The sequence below is a fragment of the Uranotaenia lowii genome, chromosome 1 (assembly GCF_029784155.1).
Source record: "Uranotaenia lowii strain MFRU-FL chromosome 1, ASM2978415v1, whole genome shotgun sequence".
In the NCBI taxonomy this organism is placed as follows: domain Eukaryota; kingdom Metazoa; phylum Arthropoda; class Insecta; order Diptera; family Culicidae; genus Uranotaenia; species Uranotaenia lowii.
Genome location: NC_073691.1, coordinates 115,212,617 through 115,230,084, shown reverse-complemented (window position 1 = coordinate 115,230,084; position 17,468 = coordinate 115,212,617). Strand labels below are relative to the sequence as shown.

The following is a 17,468-nucleotide window of genomic DNA, read 5'->3' as shown; positions in this document are numbered from 1 at the left end:
GCAGGGGCAAACATATAAAGGGATGTTCCAAATATTAAGGAGTAACGAGGGATGATCAAATGTAAACAGAGGTAGTATTTAAACATCATAATTTATCCATTCCTCACATTCCCCTTCTTCTCTATAGAAAAGAAAAAAAAATCGATGAAGTTCGAATTTGCTTGTATTTTTTTTTTTTTTGAGAGCATTTCTCTTCTATTACCAGACCTTTGCTGTTTAAACAAAAATGGTTAAATCTAAATTACTCTGAAATGTTTCAGTTAAGTATAGTGCGCAGTCCAATCTTGTACGCTGCGCATAATAATTCAGATATTTCCGATATATCTCTTTCGTGGTAATATTGTGTTTAAAATATTCCCGTTTAGACTATAGTCGGTTTTCCGTGAACATTTATACATTGTAATACAATTCTTCACTACCAAAATTTCACTAATAACTTTCGTTCTCAGTAACAGCGGATAGAATGATCACGATTTAGTTCAATTTTCTTAGTTCCCTTTCTTTCACCCAAACTTCAATGTCCCCAACAGGCACAGATTAACAGAGTTCGCATCACTCATCATAATTGTTTCAACTTGTTCTTCTAAATATTTTATCTAATTTTCAACGATAACCATACTAAATTTTCTTTTAAAGCTTCAGTTTTAAAAAATTTGAACATAAATAAAATTTCCAACCCCAATTTTGAGTTCGATTGGTTTTACTAGCCAAACCTGAGTTCCAACCGATCACAGTGCAATTTAGAGATTTTTAAACCAGAAATTGGATTTCCTTTTTTTTATCGTACACAAGTGTAAACAAATTATCACTGTCAAAAAGGAAAATATTTGAACCCAAAGAAAGAATAGAATTCTCCGCTGAAAAGTGCTTCAAGCACATCGTTCGAAGTTGCAGCATAGAATAGGCTTCTGTCACGGGCATCCTGCCGCATTTCGATTTAGTTTAGTTCCCACGACAGGATTCTAGAAGCGCTCATGTGTTCTTTTGCCAGAGGAATCGCTGAGTCCATCGCGGCTGAGGATTTCATAGTGGAGATAACTTGTGGATATTAACATGCCTGATGCGATTGGAATCATTCGCCAACGGCGCTGCCACCAATATTTCACATCAATGATCCACAGATTTGCCTCTCCTGGAAAACTCGGAACCACTTGGTCAGATGATTACCGCTGGACCTATTTCTGCGCCTACCCGCTGAATCCACCCGAATTAAACCAACAGACGAAGTCAATATTACCGACCAATGAAGCTCGCCATCGCCGGACACTTACAACAGTGATTTCAGCCGACAAATTAAATGGTTCAACGCGTGTCGCAACAGCGGATAGCAACCTCCCGAGTTGCGATCGATGTCGAACATACAGACCACGGATGAGATTTAAAATCCAGCGGTAATGGATGGCAGGGATGGAATGGGATAACAAATCGGGTGACTAGCAGCAGTAAAATCTTGTGAATCTGCAGATTTTGGTGCTTCATGTCACATTGTGTAGGTAATGACGAATCTCGACGAAATGTTAGAAATTAAGCCATCAAATCAACCCTTGCGATTGCGACAATTCCTGACAATTTTTTTTATCAAATCAAACCTGTTCTAGGCGGATATAAAATCGAATGTTTTCTTTAACAACTTGGTACTTCTTTCAATCGATCTGTATTATTATATTCGCAGCTAGCATGACTAATATGAACTGAAAGGATGAAAACTTCATTAGTCAATAAGCAGCACGGTCGATTTATTCTAATCCCTTTTTTTTTTATTAAGAACTATCCATGTATCTTGGGCTGTAATAGCTCAATTTCAGAAAGCAACTTCTTCAAACATCTTAAGTCCTTTCTACTATTCGATCCTAATTCTTACAACCAATTTTGAATGCAATCACCGTTTCATCTGAACTGAACTGGGTACAGTATTGCAAACGTCTTTTCGTTAACACTATCAGCTAGTATTAGTGGCAATTTGACGGATGAAATCTTCAGCGGGCGCTCTCCGCCTGTTATGTTTCTTTTTTTTTTGTACTTTTTCCATCATAGGAAACCTTTAGCTGGAAGTTCTGCTAGATCAGATTTAGATGGACAATCGGTGTAAAACATAACCTGACTTCTCTTAATTAACTTGGATAATCAAGCAAGGCATTATGTGCTATCGTGGCAAAAATTAAACAAATAATGTTTCCTCATTTTTAGTGACCTCCCGTTATCAGTTAGTTAGTTTTGTCTAAGCTGGAACTAGCTTTTTGTACTTCCCGCATAATCAATTACAATATATAGAGAATATTCTATATTGTCTCTAAACGTTATCGTTTATTGTAAAGTGAACAGTATATGTACAATAACACAGACCATATTAACAATCTGTATTATGATTATCTGTTAAAGTACCATATGGGGAAAGGGCTGTTAAGCATGTTTACCATTCAAAAAGAGCGATTTTTTCGAACAAATATTTCATGCTACATTATTGGATACGGTTAAAATATCATCCACTTTTGGCGAGCAAAACAATCTACCTGAATGTTCTAGCTACGTTGGAATACAAAATCATAGATTTCATCAACTTCAATGGATATAGTTTGCTTATAGTAGTTTGTAGTAAAAATAACGCTCAATCATACGTTCCGCATATTGTAAAATATTTTTAAAAAGAGCTTCCCTGTACCATAACCAATATAGTTCCAATTCTTTCCCACAAAAAATAAAATAAAATTAAAAAATTTAAATGTTGAGATTTTTATTTTTTATTTCTGATATTATACATGGATTATACAATCTTACCTATTTGTGCAGATCTGCATTGTTCAGCCTTTCAGTAGATTTTTTTTCCGCTCTCCGCTCAGCAGAGATCTTTGTTTCTGTAATTTCATTAGTTTTATTTAATCTCACTAGTTTTTATCGATAATATAATATAGTTTTACTTACTTTTCGCGTTCTGTGTGTTTTTCTCAGCGTGATTCTTTTTTTTCGGAGCCATTTTGAACACAGTTTTCAGTTCCGAACCTGGCGTGGGGTTGCCGACACAAATTTTAACGAAGTGAAGTGAAAATTAGCAGATGCTGAACCCAAGAGCGAAAAAATGCATAAGCTCACAACTACATCTTAAAATAACAATATTAGTTATTATCCGCAAGAGGTGAAATGATAACGACTTGTCTAACTCATACAATGTTGTCAATGTTGTTTTTTTTTTAATTTAATGTCTAATGCTAAGAAAATATAAGGAAACTTTGTCGTACACTGTTAGAGTCCTGGATAAGGTCCAGAGACAATATTCAAAGGTTGCAAATTTTTATTCTCTTATTATACTATACTTACTAAATCATATATCATATTGTCACTGTCACTGATACGATCCTGTCATAATTTATTGAGGTAATAAAATTTTGAACATGTATAATGAAATGATACTTGGAAGATATTTCATACTGGTACTGCTACCAATATATTAAGTTAATAGTTAGTACTATATCCCCAACTGTTTTTAATTATGCGGGTTGTCGTCTTTGACAAAAATATGTTTAAAAAAAAAAGGGGGAACTGGCGATTTCCGCTGACTAAACGGAACTTAAAACCTTCTAAGCTGGTGGACTTCGTCTAAACTTGATTAATAGATTTCCACTATCGATCATCAACACCACAACAGGTCTTTAAGCTTCGAATTGGATTTGAAGCCTCCAATTGGCGATCATCGCCCAATTAGGCTCAGGGTCTTCAACTGGGAAACGTAGCCTTAACTGGCGATCATCGCTTAGCCTGGACTCGCAGTCCTGAGCTGGCGATCATCGCCTAAACTGGACTTCGAGTCCTGAACTGGCAATCATTGCCTAAGCTGGACTTCGAGTCCTGAACTGGCGATCGTCGCCTCAACTGGACTTACGGTCCTGAACTGGCAATCATTGCCTAAACTGGACTTCAAGTCCTGAACTGGCGATCATCGCCTCAACTGGACATAGAGTCCTGAACTGGCAATCATTGCCTAAACTGGACTTCGAGTCCTGAACTGGCGATCGTCGCCTCAACTGGACTTAGAGTCCTGAACTGGCAATTATTGCCTAAACTGGACTTAGAGTCCTGAACTGGCAATCATTGCCTAAACTGGACTTCAAGTCCTGAACTGGCGATCATCGCCTCAACTGGACATAGAGTCCTGAACTGGCAATCATTGCCTCAACTGGACTTAGAGTCCTGAACTGGCAATTATTGCCTAAACTGGACTTAGAGTCCTGAACTGGCAATCATTGCCTAAACTGGACTTAAAAGTCCTGAACTGGCGATCATCGCCTCAACTGGACTTAGAGTCCTGAACTGGCAATTATTGCCTAAACTGGACTTAGAGTCCTGAACTGGCAATCATTGCCTAAACTGGACTTAAAAGTCCTGAACTGGCGATCATCGCCTCAACTGGACTTACAGTCCTTTGCTGGAATATAATGTCTAGAAAATACTCACCGCAAAAAAGTAGGAACTGGATTTTTCTCAAAACATAAATCGAACCTGAGTTTTGATGTTTCTCCTTATAAATACTTAACCTAGTGAACCACGGCACTATTTAATAAGAACGACTACTTTTGGTATCACTTAATAACACTCGCGTTGGATTTTTTCTTTTGCGGTTTTTTTGACGATGGCCGCCATTTTGGATGCTTTAGAGCAACCGGAGATTTCCTTCAAATTACAGTTTTATTTATCTTCCGACTTGGTTTATAAAGTTGGAAGGTCCTGTCACGGTCGCCACTGTAAAATACTTGATTATCACTTAACAGGAAATCTCCGATTGCCAGTTTGGTTACGACCAAAATTGGGTGAACGAATTTACACCGACGCTAAACGCTGCCTCTCGCCACGATGATGCTGTCCGAACTGACGAAGCGATAGTTGTGTTAGTGCAGGGGCAAACATATAAAGGGATGTTCCAAATATTAAGGAGTAACGAGGGATGATCAAATGTAAACAGAGGTAGTATTTAAACATCATAATTTATCCATTCCTCACACCGTTTTAAAAAATACTAATTTTTAATAAATTTGTAATCATCTAATGAATTAAGGTTTCTTCATTTTTCCTAGATGCGTTGCGTGGCCTTTATGTCTACAATTTTTTTTCGAGGATTTCTATTTTGCTTCCAAAGTAAAAACGAGAGCCCATAGAAAAAAAAAACCAAAGATGCCTCCAAATAAGTCATAATTATGTGCATCTCGGAAAAAGTAAATTTGATAGACCTATGCTATCAATACCTCTGTAAAATATATGAAGAAAATTTGTGTTTTTCTTGTTGATAAGTATAATCAAGTTTGATAAAGTTTGCACAGTAAAATGCAAACAAAAGATAAATATTTTACAGCTATTCCTTTAAAACGTTGGATCGATAGCTTTGCAATAGCGGATCATGTTAGTAAGTAAAACAACTAAAACTTTGTCGTTTGTATATAAATAATTAAACTTTTCTATTTTTTATTTCATTTCATAAGTTCATGCGATGAATGTTAAATACCAAATAACCATTCAAAAATGTTCAGACAGGTTGTACATTAATGCTTGAAAGTGATTTTTACCTTAGCGTGCATGTTGAACGCAAATGAACAAATCTTCGTTAAGTTTGTTTTTACCGACATCTAGTGGCTATATGCTGAGTTATTTTTTCTTTAAAATCACGGTTGGCATTTTTACACAAGATTTGAGCTCCAGCCCGACCTCTGTTCTCTGTGCTAAAATCATGTATGGTCCTTACGCTTCGCGTTGCGGACCGGGCTAAGGGATTGTCCCTAGCTTTGGGTAAACCTAGAAACACGGGGCCTTCCTAGGACTTTGAATAAACCTAGAAAGACGGGGCCGTCCTAAAATTATGGATCAAAATTTCGAGGAAGCCTCCTCACGCTTCGCGGGCTAGGGGATTGTCCCTAGCTTTGGGTAAACCTAGAAACACGGGGCCTTCCTAGGGCTTTGAATAAACCTAGAAAGACGGTAAAGTGAAAAAAAAACTAATGTATTTTAATTTTAAGCAACATTTTATATTACCTTATGTCTACACACAAAATTTTCGAGGCCGAAAATTAGCAAAATTTTGCTCAAATTTGACCAGCTAAAAACTTAGCAATCAATTTAGCAAATTTTGTTTACTAAAATTTTAGCAAAATAGCAAAATGTGTCCTGACTGAATGTTTACTAATTTTCAAGCAAACAAAAACCTTTGTTTGCTAACATTTTAGCAAAATTTATTTTTCTAATGTTTGCTAGAATTTGGGTAAAATCCAAAATTAAATTATTTTCAATGGAAAGGTTTTCAAATATTAAAAAGTAAGATTTGATTTTTTTTATCTTCTCTTTTATTTTTGTTCGCATCACTCCGCGAGTTTTTCCATCATCGCGTTCTTGAAGCTTTTACTATACATTTCCACCAATGAAATCTGAAAAACAGAATAAATTAAGTTTAGTGCATTTCATATTAGAATCTTATAGAATAGAAATAAAACTATAATAGGTAGACAGTCTATATTTTTTTTGTTAGCTGATAGTAAGAAATACTGACCACCAAACAGGTAAACCACACCACCCGGCGGAACCACTACTGCTGCTTCCGGGTTCGGTTTTACGCTTTACACTTTTCTCCTCCTTTCCCGTTATCGTGTACCGGTATGTGCAGCGTTAGGATTCCTCGATTTTTCCACTGATTACCGAACCGGTAACCGTTCCGCTGGAGGGAGAATTTGGCTACTTCTGCAGCATTCCCTAACACGAGCTGCTGTTGATCCTGGAAAAGTTCGGAAACCTGGTTAGTCGATGCCGATGTCGGCAAGCTAAATTTTCTCTGCTTTTTTTCCACTATTTAACCACTATTTTATGTACTACTTACCAAATTCAAATCAAACGACGAAAACCCGAGCAGCGGAACAAAAATCTTTTTACCCGCGCGCGGTGCAAAATAAAAACAAGAATAATCTGACAGGTTCTCGCCTGTGTCGCCTTTCTAAAATTTGAGCACATAAAGAACGCGGTTTGAGCACAGGCTAAAAGTTTGAGTCCTTGCTACTTCAAATGCTAAAATTAGTAGTAAATTGGTTATTTTAACTAAAATTGAGCAAAAGTCATGACAATTTGGGAAAGTGCTAACTCAACAGTAAAAAAAAAATTTTGCTAACAGAAAGTAACAGCTCATTTTTGCTAAGTGGAGCCTCGAAAGTTTTGTGTGTATGGTTTATCGAAAAAATTATAGGGATTCTGCGGATAAAAGAAAATTATACCTGCCGACCAATTTGAAATTCATACAATTTCATTCTTTTTTTTATAATTTCTTTATTTGAAACGGCTCATACCTTGAGGCTTTAAGGAGCCAAACTCGTTTGTATGCTTAGTGAATTACATTAGATTACATTTTCATTTTTAATTTTTCGTCAAGCCTACGAATTTTAGCGGTCTACAATCTGGCAACGCTGCTTAGGAGGTGCTCGTGTACTAAATTTGACTATGGAAGAAGTTGATCGAAGCACGTGGTCCACAGTTGACTTTTATTGGCGATAATCCTGACGACCAAGGGCCAAAGTACCACGAAAGGCGACGAAACTGGTCTTCAGCTCAAACCAACTCTTACGTTCAACGCTGCTGTTCAACGAGTATAGCAGAATTGCATGTGGTTTAATATAATTTACCCTGCAGAATCTTCTCATTTTTCTTGCAATTATTCTACGGTTATAAGTGGCTTCTATCGTTAGCACAAGTTTGCCTAAATAGTGATATCATTACTAAAAGTTTAACGTAAAATCAAAGAATCTTGATACTCACTAACTCTACCAAATCACAAGCACGATCCGGGCACAATTTATTTGCTAAACTGAATTATTACGATAATTCGGTATCGGGTAACTGAAACGACTCTATGCATGTAGTAACAAATTGTAAAATAAGTGAACCAAGCTACAATATTCGAGTCACATGTGCTTCACTTCCCGCATAAATGAGGATTGTAACCAAACGGTTTCCTTAATAGTAAACTGCCGTTCTAAGCAAGATTGTCCCATGTGGAAAAACGGGCAAACGAGAAAAACGCGATTGAAATATCAGCTATATTTCCAACTTTTCTCTCAAACTAAAAATTCACCGACAGTTTTTTCGTAGTGAACATCAGTTCAAGTTAATCATTTTACAATGTTTTCTGCCAAAAAAATTACATTTCCTACAAAAAAAAAACAGCAAATTAGAGCCAAAAATGCTCCGTGTGACACTTTTGCGTAGAATCAGAACGCATGCCGATGCTAGTTCTACGAAAAACTGTCACACGGCTACAATTTTTCTATCATTTTAAAAGCTTGCGTAGTTTATTTTTTGCCAAAAACTCATGCTAAACCGTAATTTGAGAAATACGTTCCTCTTTGTTTATAAAAATGTATAGTTGAGTATGGATCTTGTAAGTAGTGCCTACCGAAAAGTGTTTAGTGAAAATTTCTCTGAATAAAACACTCAAGGCTTCTCGCTCCTCCTCTGCCCTCTATTTTAGTGTTCTTTTCAGTGAATAACATTAAATTCAACAGTTTGAACTCATCTTAAGACAATTTTTTGATAAAATTTGCATTTTTCATAGAATTTTTTCTAGTGTGACATTCTTGCGTAGAACTATCAACATAGAAACAACCACCTTGATGAAAATTTCGTATAAGTTCAGAACAAAGTATACTTGTTTGTGTTTTTATTCGAAAGTTAACACTAAAAGAGACCGTTTCCAGCAAAAAAGTGAAAATGACCCAAAAGTCACATGGGACATTCTTGCGTAGAACGGCAGTAAAGCGATGATTTGATGAAGCGTAAAAAAACGTTTAGCAAACGATTATTCAAACCGTGAAATACATTAGTTTAACCGTGAATTCCAAATTCACAGTATTTTTAATATGTCGTTAGGTTATATAATTGTAAATAACCGTTAAAACACTTGTATGGACGAACTGTTCTACATGCAGTCCATGTTAGGTTTAAAAACCGATTGCTGAAAATGTATTTAGATCATCGGATTGTCATCGTTATAGTTTTTTTCGAGGAGCTCTCATTCCTAAACGCTTACGTCAATGGTTGTGTAACGATTTGACTTTACTTTATTCCAACATTATTCAAACCGTTATAGGAATCGTTCGTAAAAAGAGCACGCACACAAACGCAAAATTTTTAATGTACATGGAAGATTTTCGGATAAAAATGGAAAATGTTTTTTAATTGCAACATTTTATTAAATATTGTTTTTTAGCGCCGCTCTATATCGATACGTGGCGAAAAACAAATAGTCCTGGCGCAGCGTTGAAAACGCTGCCAATTACTGGAAGCTGATTCTTTCGCAGGAATTCCAGAGTCTTGTTTGCTCCCTCTTGGCAGTAGCGCGAAATTAATCGCTGATAGGTGACCCGATTCGGTTCAACGCCCTTGGCCTGCAAATCCGCCAGAAATTTCGTTGGCGAGAAGGAATGCTCATTATCTAGGTGGCCTGCAATGAGCATTTTAAAAATTTCTGTTAAGCTGCTTCTTAAGACACCGCGTTTAACATACCGCAACAACGAATATAACCAGTCAAGATTGAGCGCTGGAAGCGGAACCGTTAATACGGATTTCCTCCGGAACATCTTTCAGATCTCGGCGTAAAATTTTTTCAGAGCGTTTTACACCTTAATCCAGCCGCTTCAAAGATCGGTCTAGTCCCTGCCTTCAACTAGCGGCAGATGTAGAATAACCGCTGGAAAGGAAAAAAATACACTTTTAAAAACAGTGCAATTAAACACTCAGTATAAAAATGAGCAGAAAAATCTAAAGAGCGTAATAAAAACAAAAGAGACGCAATCTGATCCCTTTAAAAATCAATCATATAGCAACCCCGCTTTCATATGAGCGCAGCACTCCTTTGCTTCAAACTTCACATCACATCAATTTTGGTTACCTTTTTTTTCGGAAGTGGTTTTTGGTCTAGTCTGCTGTTTTAACTAAGCTGTTTTTTTGTTATTGTCATCAATAGATAAAAGTGCAATCATGGAGTGTTTGGCAAAAAATTGTTCTAACAAAACCTGCCCCGGATTTCAAAATATATTTCTCTTCCTGTTCCCGGCTGAACCAAAAAAAAAACGGGAGAAATTGCTCGCATTCTTCCATCTTCCGGGGGATTCTGTACTGGAATCCGTAACTTGGTAAACTTTCCCTTCCGACTCCGCTGTTCCGGCAACATCTTGTGCATCTTGTGCATATTTATAATTAAAAAAAATCATAACTTACCAATTAAGTACCAAGAAATAAGTCCTTGAGAATCTAGCTTGTAATCGAAATAGAGCATTCAAAAACTGTGTTTTGATTACTCTCCCGAATACGAAAATATTGTAACACAACTGTTCCTGTAGTAGTTATAAAACGATTAGAAACAGTGTAAAAAAACGTTTAGAAAATGATATCTGAAACCATAAAAAACATTGCACTTATCTTGAAATCCAAAACGACGGTCTGTTGAATATGGCGTTAAGTTATGTTACTGTTTAAAACTATTAAAACCTCTATATGGAGACACTGTTCTAGGAACAATTAGGGTATGGTTTATAAAACGCTTATGAATAACGTTTTCAGGGCATTGAACTGTTTGGAGAATGACCACAAGACATTTACAGTAATGGTTTTGTAACGATCCATCACATGGTTCTTCCAACGTTATTCATACTTTTCCCTAAACCGTACGTGAAAAAGGCACGCACACATGCTTAAATTTTTGGGTTACTTTTAGCTGAATGAAAACACAGAAGGTAAGGTTTCAAAAATAATTACTTTATTTGATTTCTTTGTTTCTACTCCATAATTCTTATATCACACAATGATCATAATCATATCACACATCGTTATACCCTCGACCTGGAACGGCAATTGGCAGCGTATTACCGCTGACCGCTTCCGGCAAGAGAATTGAGTCCATCCTATTGCAATGTTAGCAAGGCGCTTGAGGGTGAATGTTCTGTTCCTGTTGTGGAACGCCGCAACAGGAACACCGATAATGGAACTTGTCGCATCTGAGGACCGATGGTAGTGTTTGCTGAGATGCAAGCGTTCTCCCCCAGCGGGGCCAAATCTTTTCAGCCACCATTTCTCCGACGTGAAGCGACATTTATCTGGAAATAAAATACGGTGAAAATATACGAAGAGTGAAGAAAATTCAGAAAAAAAACTTACGAGGTGTGTGTTGAAATTAATGTTTCGCCTTTTATAACTTAATTTGGGGATAACTTATCCCAGAAAATCGAGAAAAACGCGCGGAACAAGACGGCTGATACAATCTCGCGAAGCAAAATTTTTGACTGAGGGCAGTGGTGCCAAACACATCGGTTTTCCTATAGTATCCTTTTCCAAATATTTTCATACATTTAAAAAAAAACTTGATCAGTTCTTTTATGCAAAATCTTATTAAATGATGAGTGGAAGCAAAATACTTTTCACTTATTATCAAAAAGAGATAATGATCGGTAAGCCTAATGGTCATATGTTTTTTGTTTCGTATTCCTAATAAATGGAGGTGTTTGAAAAACTATAGCTGGCATCTTGATAATTTATTAACGAATGTGAAATATTAAATTCAACGCGTATTTTGGTAGTTCTTGCAAACATCTTAAAAACACAATTTCAAAAAATAACATTAATAAAAACAGCATCATTGAGAGTCTGAGCTTAACACCTTAAGAATGCTTAGTACGCATTTTATTCATACAAGAATGAATGTGGTGTAGATGTAGCAAGCTACAAAAGTGAATGAGATCACTTGTGGCACTCAACTAAGTTCCAACGTTCGAATCAAGGCGTGTAAAGCTTCAGGCACTGGACCATACTGACTGGACAATCGATTTCGTTTTCTGGATAAATATATTTTTTCCAACAGTACGCAATGTCGATTCCAGAGTGCGCATCGATCGATTTGAAGAAATGCTATATCCCAGTTAGGAAATGCCACCCAACTTTAAAAATAAAACACGCAATTTCTATGATAAAATCGGGCTAAACAGGATCATTTTTCCTACAGGGCATTTTTTGTCAAATTTTCAGGTTCGCCACCTGCCGTCGGTATTGCGAATCTGCAAAATCTGACAACAAAAAATTAGACAGAATATGGTTGAATTTTTGTTCTGTGTCATGTCAGTGTGGTCAGTGCTTCAGGTGTGTTCTTATACCAATAATGCACGGAATCGTCCATCTTGTGACAGGCAATCGTAATCGTAGCCATGGTAGGCGAACAATTCGTTGTCAAAAAGCGCTCCGTCTCCACCCCCCACCAATTAGTGAACCTTCATATAAGAGAAGCGACATCTGATCCCTCTTAAAATGAAATATGTGGCAACATCGCCGAAATCTTGGACAAAAAAATTCCCAGCACTGTTTTCTGGCTCAATGTTCAAGCTCTAAAGTGAACGCTCCTTCAATCCAACAAAATAACATTGAACTCGATGACCGAAGGATCGCGATAAACGGTATGAATGACTTGAATTTCGTTAATTATCAGTTAGCTTTCTAACTAGAAACATGATTCACCAAAGCATTAAAAAAAATTGCACCTAATCATAAATTCATATGACCAGCTAAAAATTATCTGTTTGAACTATAACAAGAATCGCAATACCTTCCTTGGTTAAGTTTTCAATAAGAAAGGTAAAAGCTCTGCGACAAAATGCTCGGCTCGATTGGAATCGATTTTGGCAGTTCTTTTGCTCGATTGGAATTTTGTGTTTCAGATGTCACTTCTCTTATATACAGGTTCACTACCACCAATGAGAAACTTTTGGTACCCCTTTCCTACTTTTCCTCAATATGCATCCACCCGTAGCTCACTGATCATACTGACAGGACACTTAGAACAAAAATTCGATAATTTTATGGCTAATTTTTTTTCGTCAAATTTAGCAGGTTCGCAATACCGACGGCAGGTGGCGAACCTATATTTTTTTCGGTAGAAATGCCCTGCACTCAGGCAAAATCTTATTATAATTTTCATAAGATACGTCTTATGAACCCCTTTTTTGCGTCCAAGCTAAGTTTTCATAAGAGTCTTATGAAATTCTTTCAATTTTCATACGAAGTTCTTATGAAAAATAGAAGAAACGGCATTGTGGAAAAATTATGAACACATTCATTCCATCAGTCATTTTTCAGTCGTCAAACGAAGTTGTGGAATAATTAGTTTTATTCTTTTAAATGGTAAGTTTGAATTGAAATTTATTTTTGTAATCGTTAAACATATGTGTAAAGGTAAACTCTAATTTGTTTTTTGTTTACTTTTCAGCACGTTGACCGGGAAAAATCCAAGTCAAAATACCGTATGCGGCCGAACCAATTCTTTGGAACCGGGTATTGATGTGCTGCTGATGGTGACCATAATGTATGTAATAACAAACAAATTAGCCGAACAATAAAATCAATTTTTAACATCAAATGTTTATAATTATTCTCATCGAACGTGACATTTCCTGTTTTTATAAGACCCTCTTATGAAAAGTCACAACCTCTAATTGAAGCAGGTGTTCATCTGCAGGGTTCATTCGCGTCATAAGATAATCTTATGAATTTCATTGATTTTTCTTATGGCGCCACTTCATAAGAGAATCTTATGTATAATAGTATTTTTCTGAGTGTGTAGGAAAAATGTACCTTTTTTTTTTGTAAATTCTTTATTTGAAACGGCTCATACCTTTAGGCTTTAAGGAGCCAAACTCGTTTTGTTTGATTACAATTGTGTGCTTATATCTAGTTCACTTTTAAAGAAAAAAGAAGATAGATAGGGAAATATGAAAATAAGAAGAAATTATAGACGAAGATCAATAGCTTTTAGGAAAAGATATATTTCGAACATGTAGTCCAAGTCCATCACACCCAGCACATCTCTCACTGGAACATAGGGTGGTTTTCGTCGGGCCCGAAGGGAGTCTATCAAATTCGTTCTAGCGATAAGATGGACCTCGCACGACCAAACAATATGCTCGATGTCGTGGTAACCTTGGCCGCAACTACACAAATTGCTGCTAGCAATATTCAAACGATAGAGTACCGCGTCTAAGGAATAATGATTGGACATGAGACGGGAAAATATACGAATAAAATCTCGACTCAGGTCCAATCTATTAAACCATGGTTTAAGGCTTACCCTTGGGATAATCGAGTGCAGCCACCGACCCTTGTCATCCTCGTCCCATTTGCGCTGCCAGTTGACAAGAGAGTTTCTTCGAACTGAAAAGTAAAATTCGTTGAAGGCAATTTCACGCTGGTACGTGTCGCCTTCCATCGCCCCCACCTTTGCCAGAGAGTCTGCCTTCTCATTACCCTCTATCGAGCAATGAGAGGGAACCCAAACAAAGGTGATAATAAAGCGACGTTTTGATAAAGCACTCAAACTATCCCGTATCTTCTCGAAGAAGTATGGCGAGTGCTTTCCCGGTTTTATTGAGTGGATTGCTTGAACAGAACTCAGACTATCCGTTACAATAAAGTAGTGCCCAACTGGCCTTGAAGCTATACTGTCCAAAGCACAATGAATAGCTGCTAACTCTGCTATATACACAGAGCATGGTGACTCGAGGCTGTAAGAGGCGCTAGCTATTTCGTTGAACACTCCAAATCCTGTTGATTCCTCTATAAGTGATCCATCAGTAAAGTACATTTTATCAGCATCGACGTGTCTATATTTAGCTTCGAAAATTCTTGGAATCAGAAGGGAGCGATGAGGGACCGGGATTCCACAAATTTCCTGCTGCATAGACAAATCAAACTGGACAGAAGAATGATCGTAGTCTGGGCTACAAACACGAGTTGGAGAGAATGAAGAAGGGTTTACCTGCATTGACATGAGGACATGGTATATAGACATAAACCTGGTTTGAAAATTTTGCTCAAGTAGCCTGTCAAAATTTACAATCACCAGTGGGTTCATGACCTTACACCTGATGAGGAACCGAAGTGATAGTAGATTGAATCGATCTTTCAAAGGGAGTATTCCTGCCAAAACTTCAAGACTCATGTTGTGCGTTGAGGGCATACAGCCCAAAGCGATGCGAAGACAACGGTATTGGATACGCTCGAGTTTGAGGAGGTGAGTTTTGGCAGCTGACTGGAAACAGAAGCTACCATATTCCATCACTGAGAGAATAGTTGTTCGATACAATTTTAAAAGATCTTCTGGATGGGCTCCCCACCAGGTGCCAGTGATTGATCGGAGAAAATTCATTCTTTGTTGGCATTTTCCTTTCAGATACTCAAGTGGGCTCTCCAAGTACACTTGGAATCAAACCAAACCCCAAGATACTTAAAACACCTCGATTGAGTGATCGTTCGGCCTAGAAGTTGAAGCTTAGGTTGAGCAGGTCTACGTTTCTTAGAGAAAACAACCATCTCCGTTTTCTGAGGAGAAAACTCAATCCCAAGCCCCAAAGCCCAGGAAGACAATCTGTCTAAAGTATCTTGTAAAGGTCTGAGCAGATGAGACTCAGTAGAACCTGTGACAGACACCACGCCGTCATCTGCAAGTTGTCTTAGAGTGCAGCCTTCAGAGAGACAACTGTCGATGTCATTTACGTAAAAGTTGTACAAAAGTGGACTCAAACATGAACCCTGTGGGAGGCCCATGTAAGAGGTCCTTTTAATTGCAATATCTCCCTGAGCAAAGTTCAGATGTTTCTCACAAAGCAAGCTGTATAAGATGTTGTTCAATAGAGGAGGCAGACCCCGGGAGTGCAATTTGTCTGACAACACCTCTTTTGAAACTGCATCAAAAGCTCCCTTTATGTCTAGAAACACTGAAGCCATTTGTTCGCGTTTTGCGTACGCCATTTGTATCTCTGAAGACAGCAAAGCAAGACAATCGTTTGTCCCTTTGCCCCTTCGAAACCCAAATTGAGTATCTGAAAGGAGACCATTTGCTTCTACCCATTTATCCAAACGAAATAAAATCATTTTCTCCATCAATTTTCGTATACAAGACAACATCGCTATAGGACGGTACGAATTCGCATCGGACGCTGGTTTTCCGGGCTTTTGGATAGCGATAACTTTCACTTGTCTCCACTCTTGGGGAACAATGTTATTCTCCAAGAATTGATTAAATAAATTTAACAAGCGAAATTTTGCGGCGTCCGGAAGGTTTTTCAACAAGTTAAATTTGATTTTATCAATTCCCGGAGCTGAATTGTTGCAAGAGAGGAGAGCAAGTGAAAATTCGACCATCGAGAAGCTGGAATCCAGACCACACCTATCAGGAGGCACGTTCCGGATTATTTTTTGCACAGGTGTAAAATCTGGACAGATTTTCCGTGCGAAGTTGAATATCCATCTATGTGTATGTTCTTCACTTTCATTTGTAGATGATCGATTACGCATGCTTCGTGCAACTTTCCATAAGGTACTCAAGGAAGTTTCCCGTGATAAACCACCCACAAAATTCCGCCAATACGCCTTCTTTTTCCCTTTGATTAATTTTTTGAACTGATTTTCAAGGGAAACATAAGCATCAAAAAGGACGAGAGTTCCATATTTCCGAAAATCTTTGAATGCTTTTGATTTGTCCTTATAAAGCTTGGAACACTGCTGATCCCACCATGGGTTTGGAGGCCTTCGAGGAACTGATGAATCTGGGATGGGTTTTGTTTGTGCACAAAGTGCACTTTCATGTATCAAACGTGAAAGAAAGTGGTACTCCTCTAAAGGAGGCAAAACATTCATAGAATCGATGGCTGTTGTTATTTCGTCCGAGTACTTTTTCCAGTCGATGTGTCTTGTAAGGTCATATGTCATATTCGTAAAATTCGAAGAGCTGACCCCATTGGTGATTGTAATTTTGATAGGCAAATGATCACTACCATTGGGATCAGGGACTACCTTCCACTGGCAATCCAATGATAGTGAATTTGAGCAGAGTGAGAGGTCAATTGCGCTTTGTCTTGCAGGAGGTTTAGGTACTCGTGTTTTTTCACCCGTGTTCAAAATTGTTAAATTGAAACTATCACAAATATCATAGATAAGAGTAGAACGACTGTCATCAATTTGTTCTCCCCAGACAGTTCCATGTGAATTGAAGTCACCCAGGATCAACCTTGGCTCAGGGAGCATTGAGCACAGGTCCTCTAGGTTACTTCGATCCACCGCAACTCTATGAGGCCAGTACAAACTGACAACACATAAATCCTTACCTCTTATAGTTGTATGACATGCAACAGCTTCAATTCCTCCTGATAAAGGGAGGTGGATTCTATAAAAAGAGTGGCGCTTATTGATCCCTAAAAGCACCCCTCCATAAGAATCGTTGCGATCCAAACGGATAATGTTAAAATCGTGGAATGAGATGTTAGATTGAGAAGAAAGCCATGTTTCTGAAAGGGCAAAAATATCGCAACTAGTTTCATGAAGAAGAAATTTGAACGGATCCAGTTTAGGAACTAAACTACGACAATTCCACTGTATAACAGTGATATCTCCGACCTCTTGGCGTAAATTAGCCATCG

The 17,468-nt window shown here is 37.7% G+C and overlaps 1 long non-coding RNA gene across 1 annotated transcript; it reads right to left on the bottom strand.

Annotated features, from left to right (window-relative positions):
- Positions 1-6,291: 6,291 nt before the first annotated feature.
- On the bottom strand, positions 6,292-6,934 carry LOC129746029 (uncharacterized). The gene is made up of 3 exons (XR_008737223.1): positions 6,848-6,934; positions 6,524-6,745; positions 6,292-6,401 (listed from the first exon to the last, which is right to left on the bottom strand). It is a non-coding gene; the product is annotated as an uncharacterized LOC129746029 (long non-coding RNA).
- Positions 6,935-17,468: the final 10,534 nt, after the last annotated feature.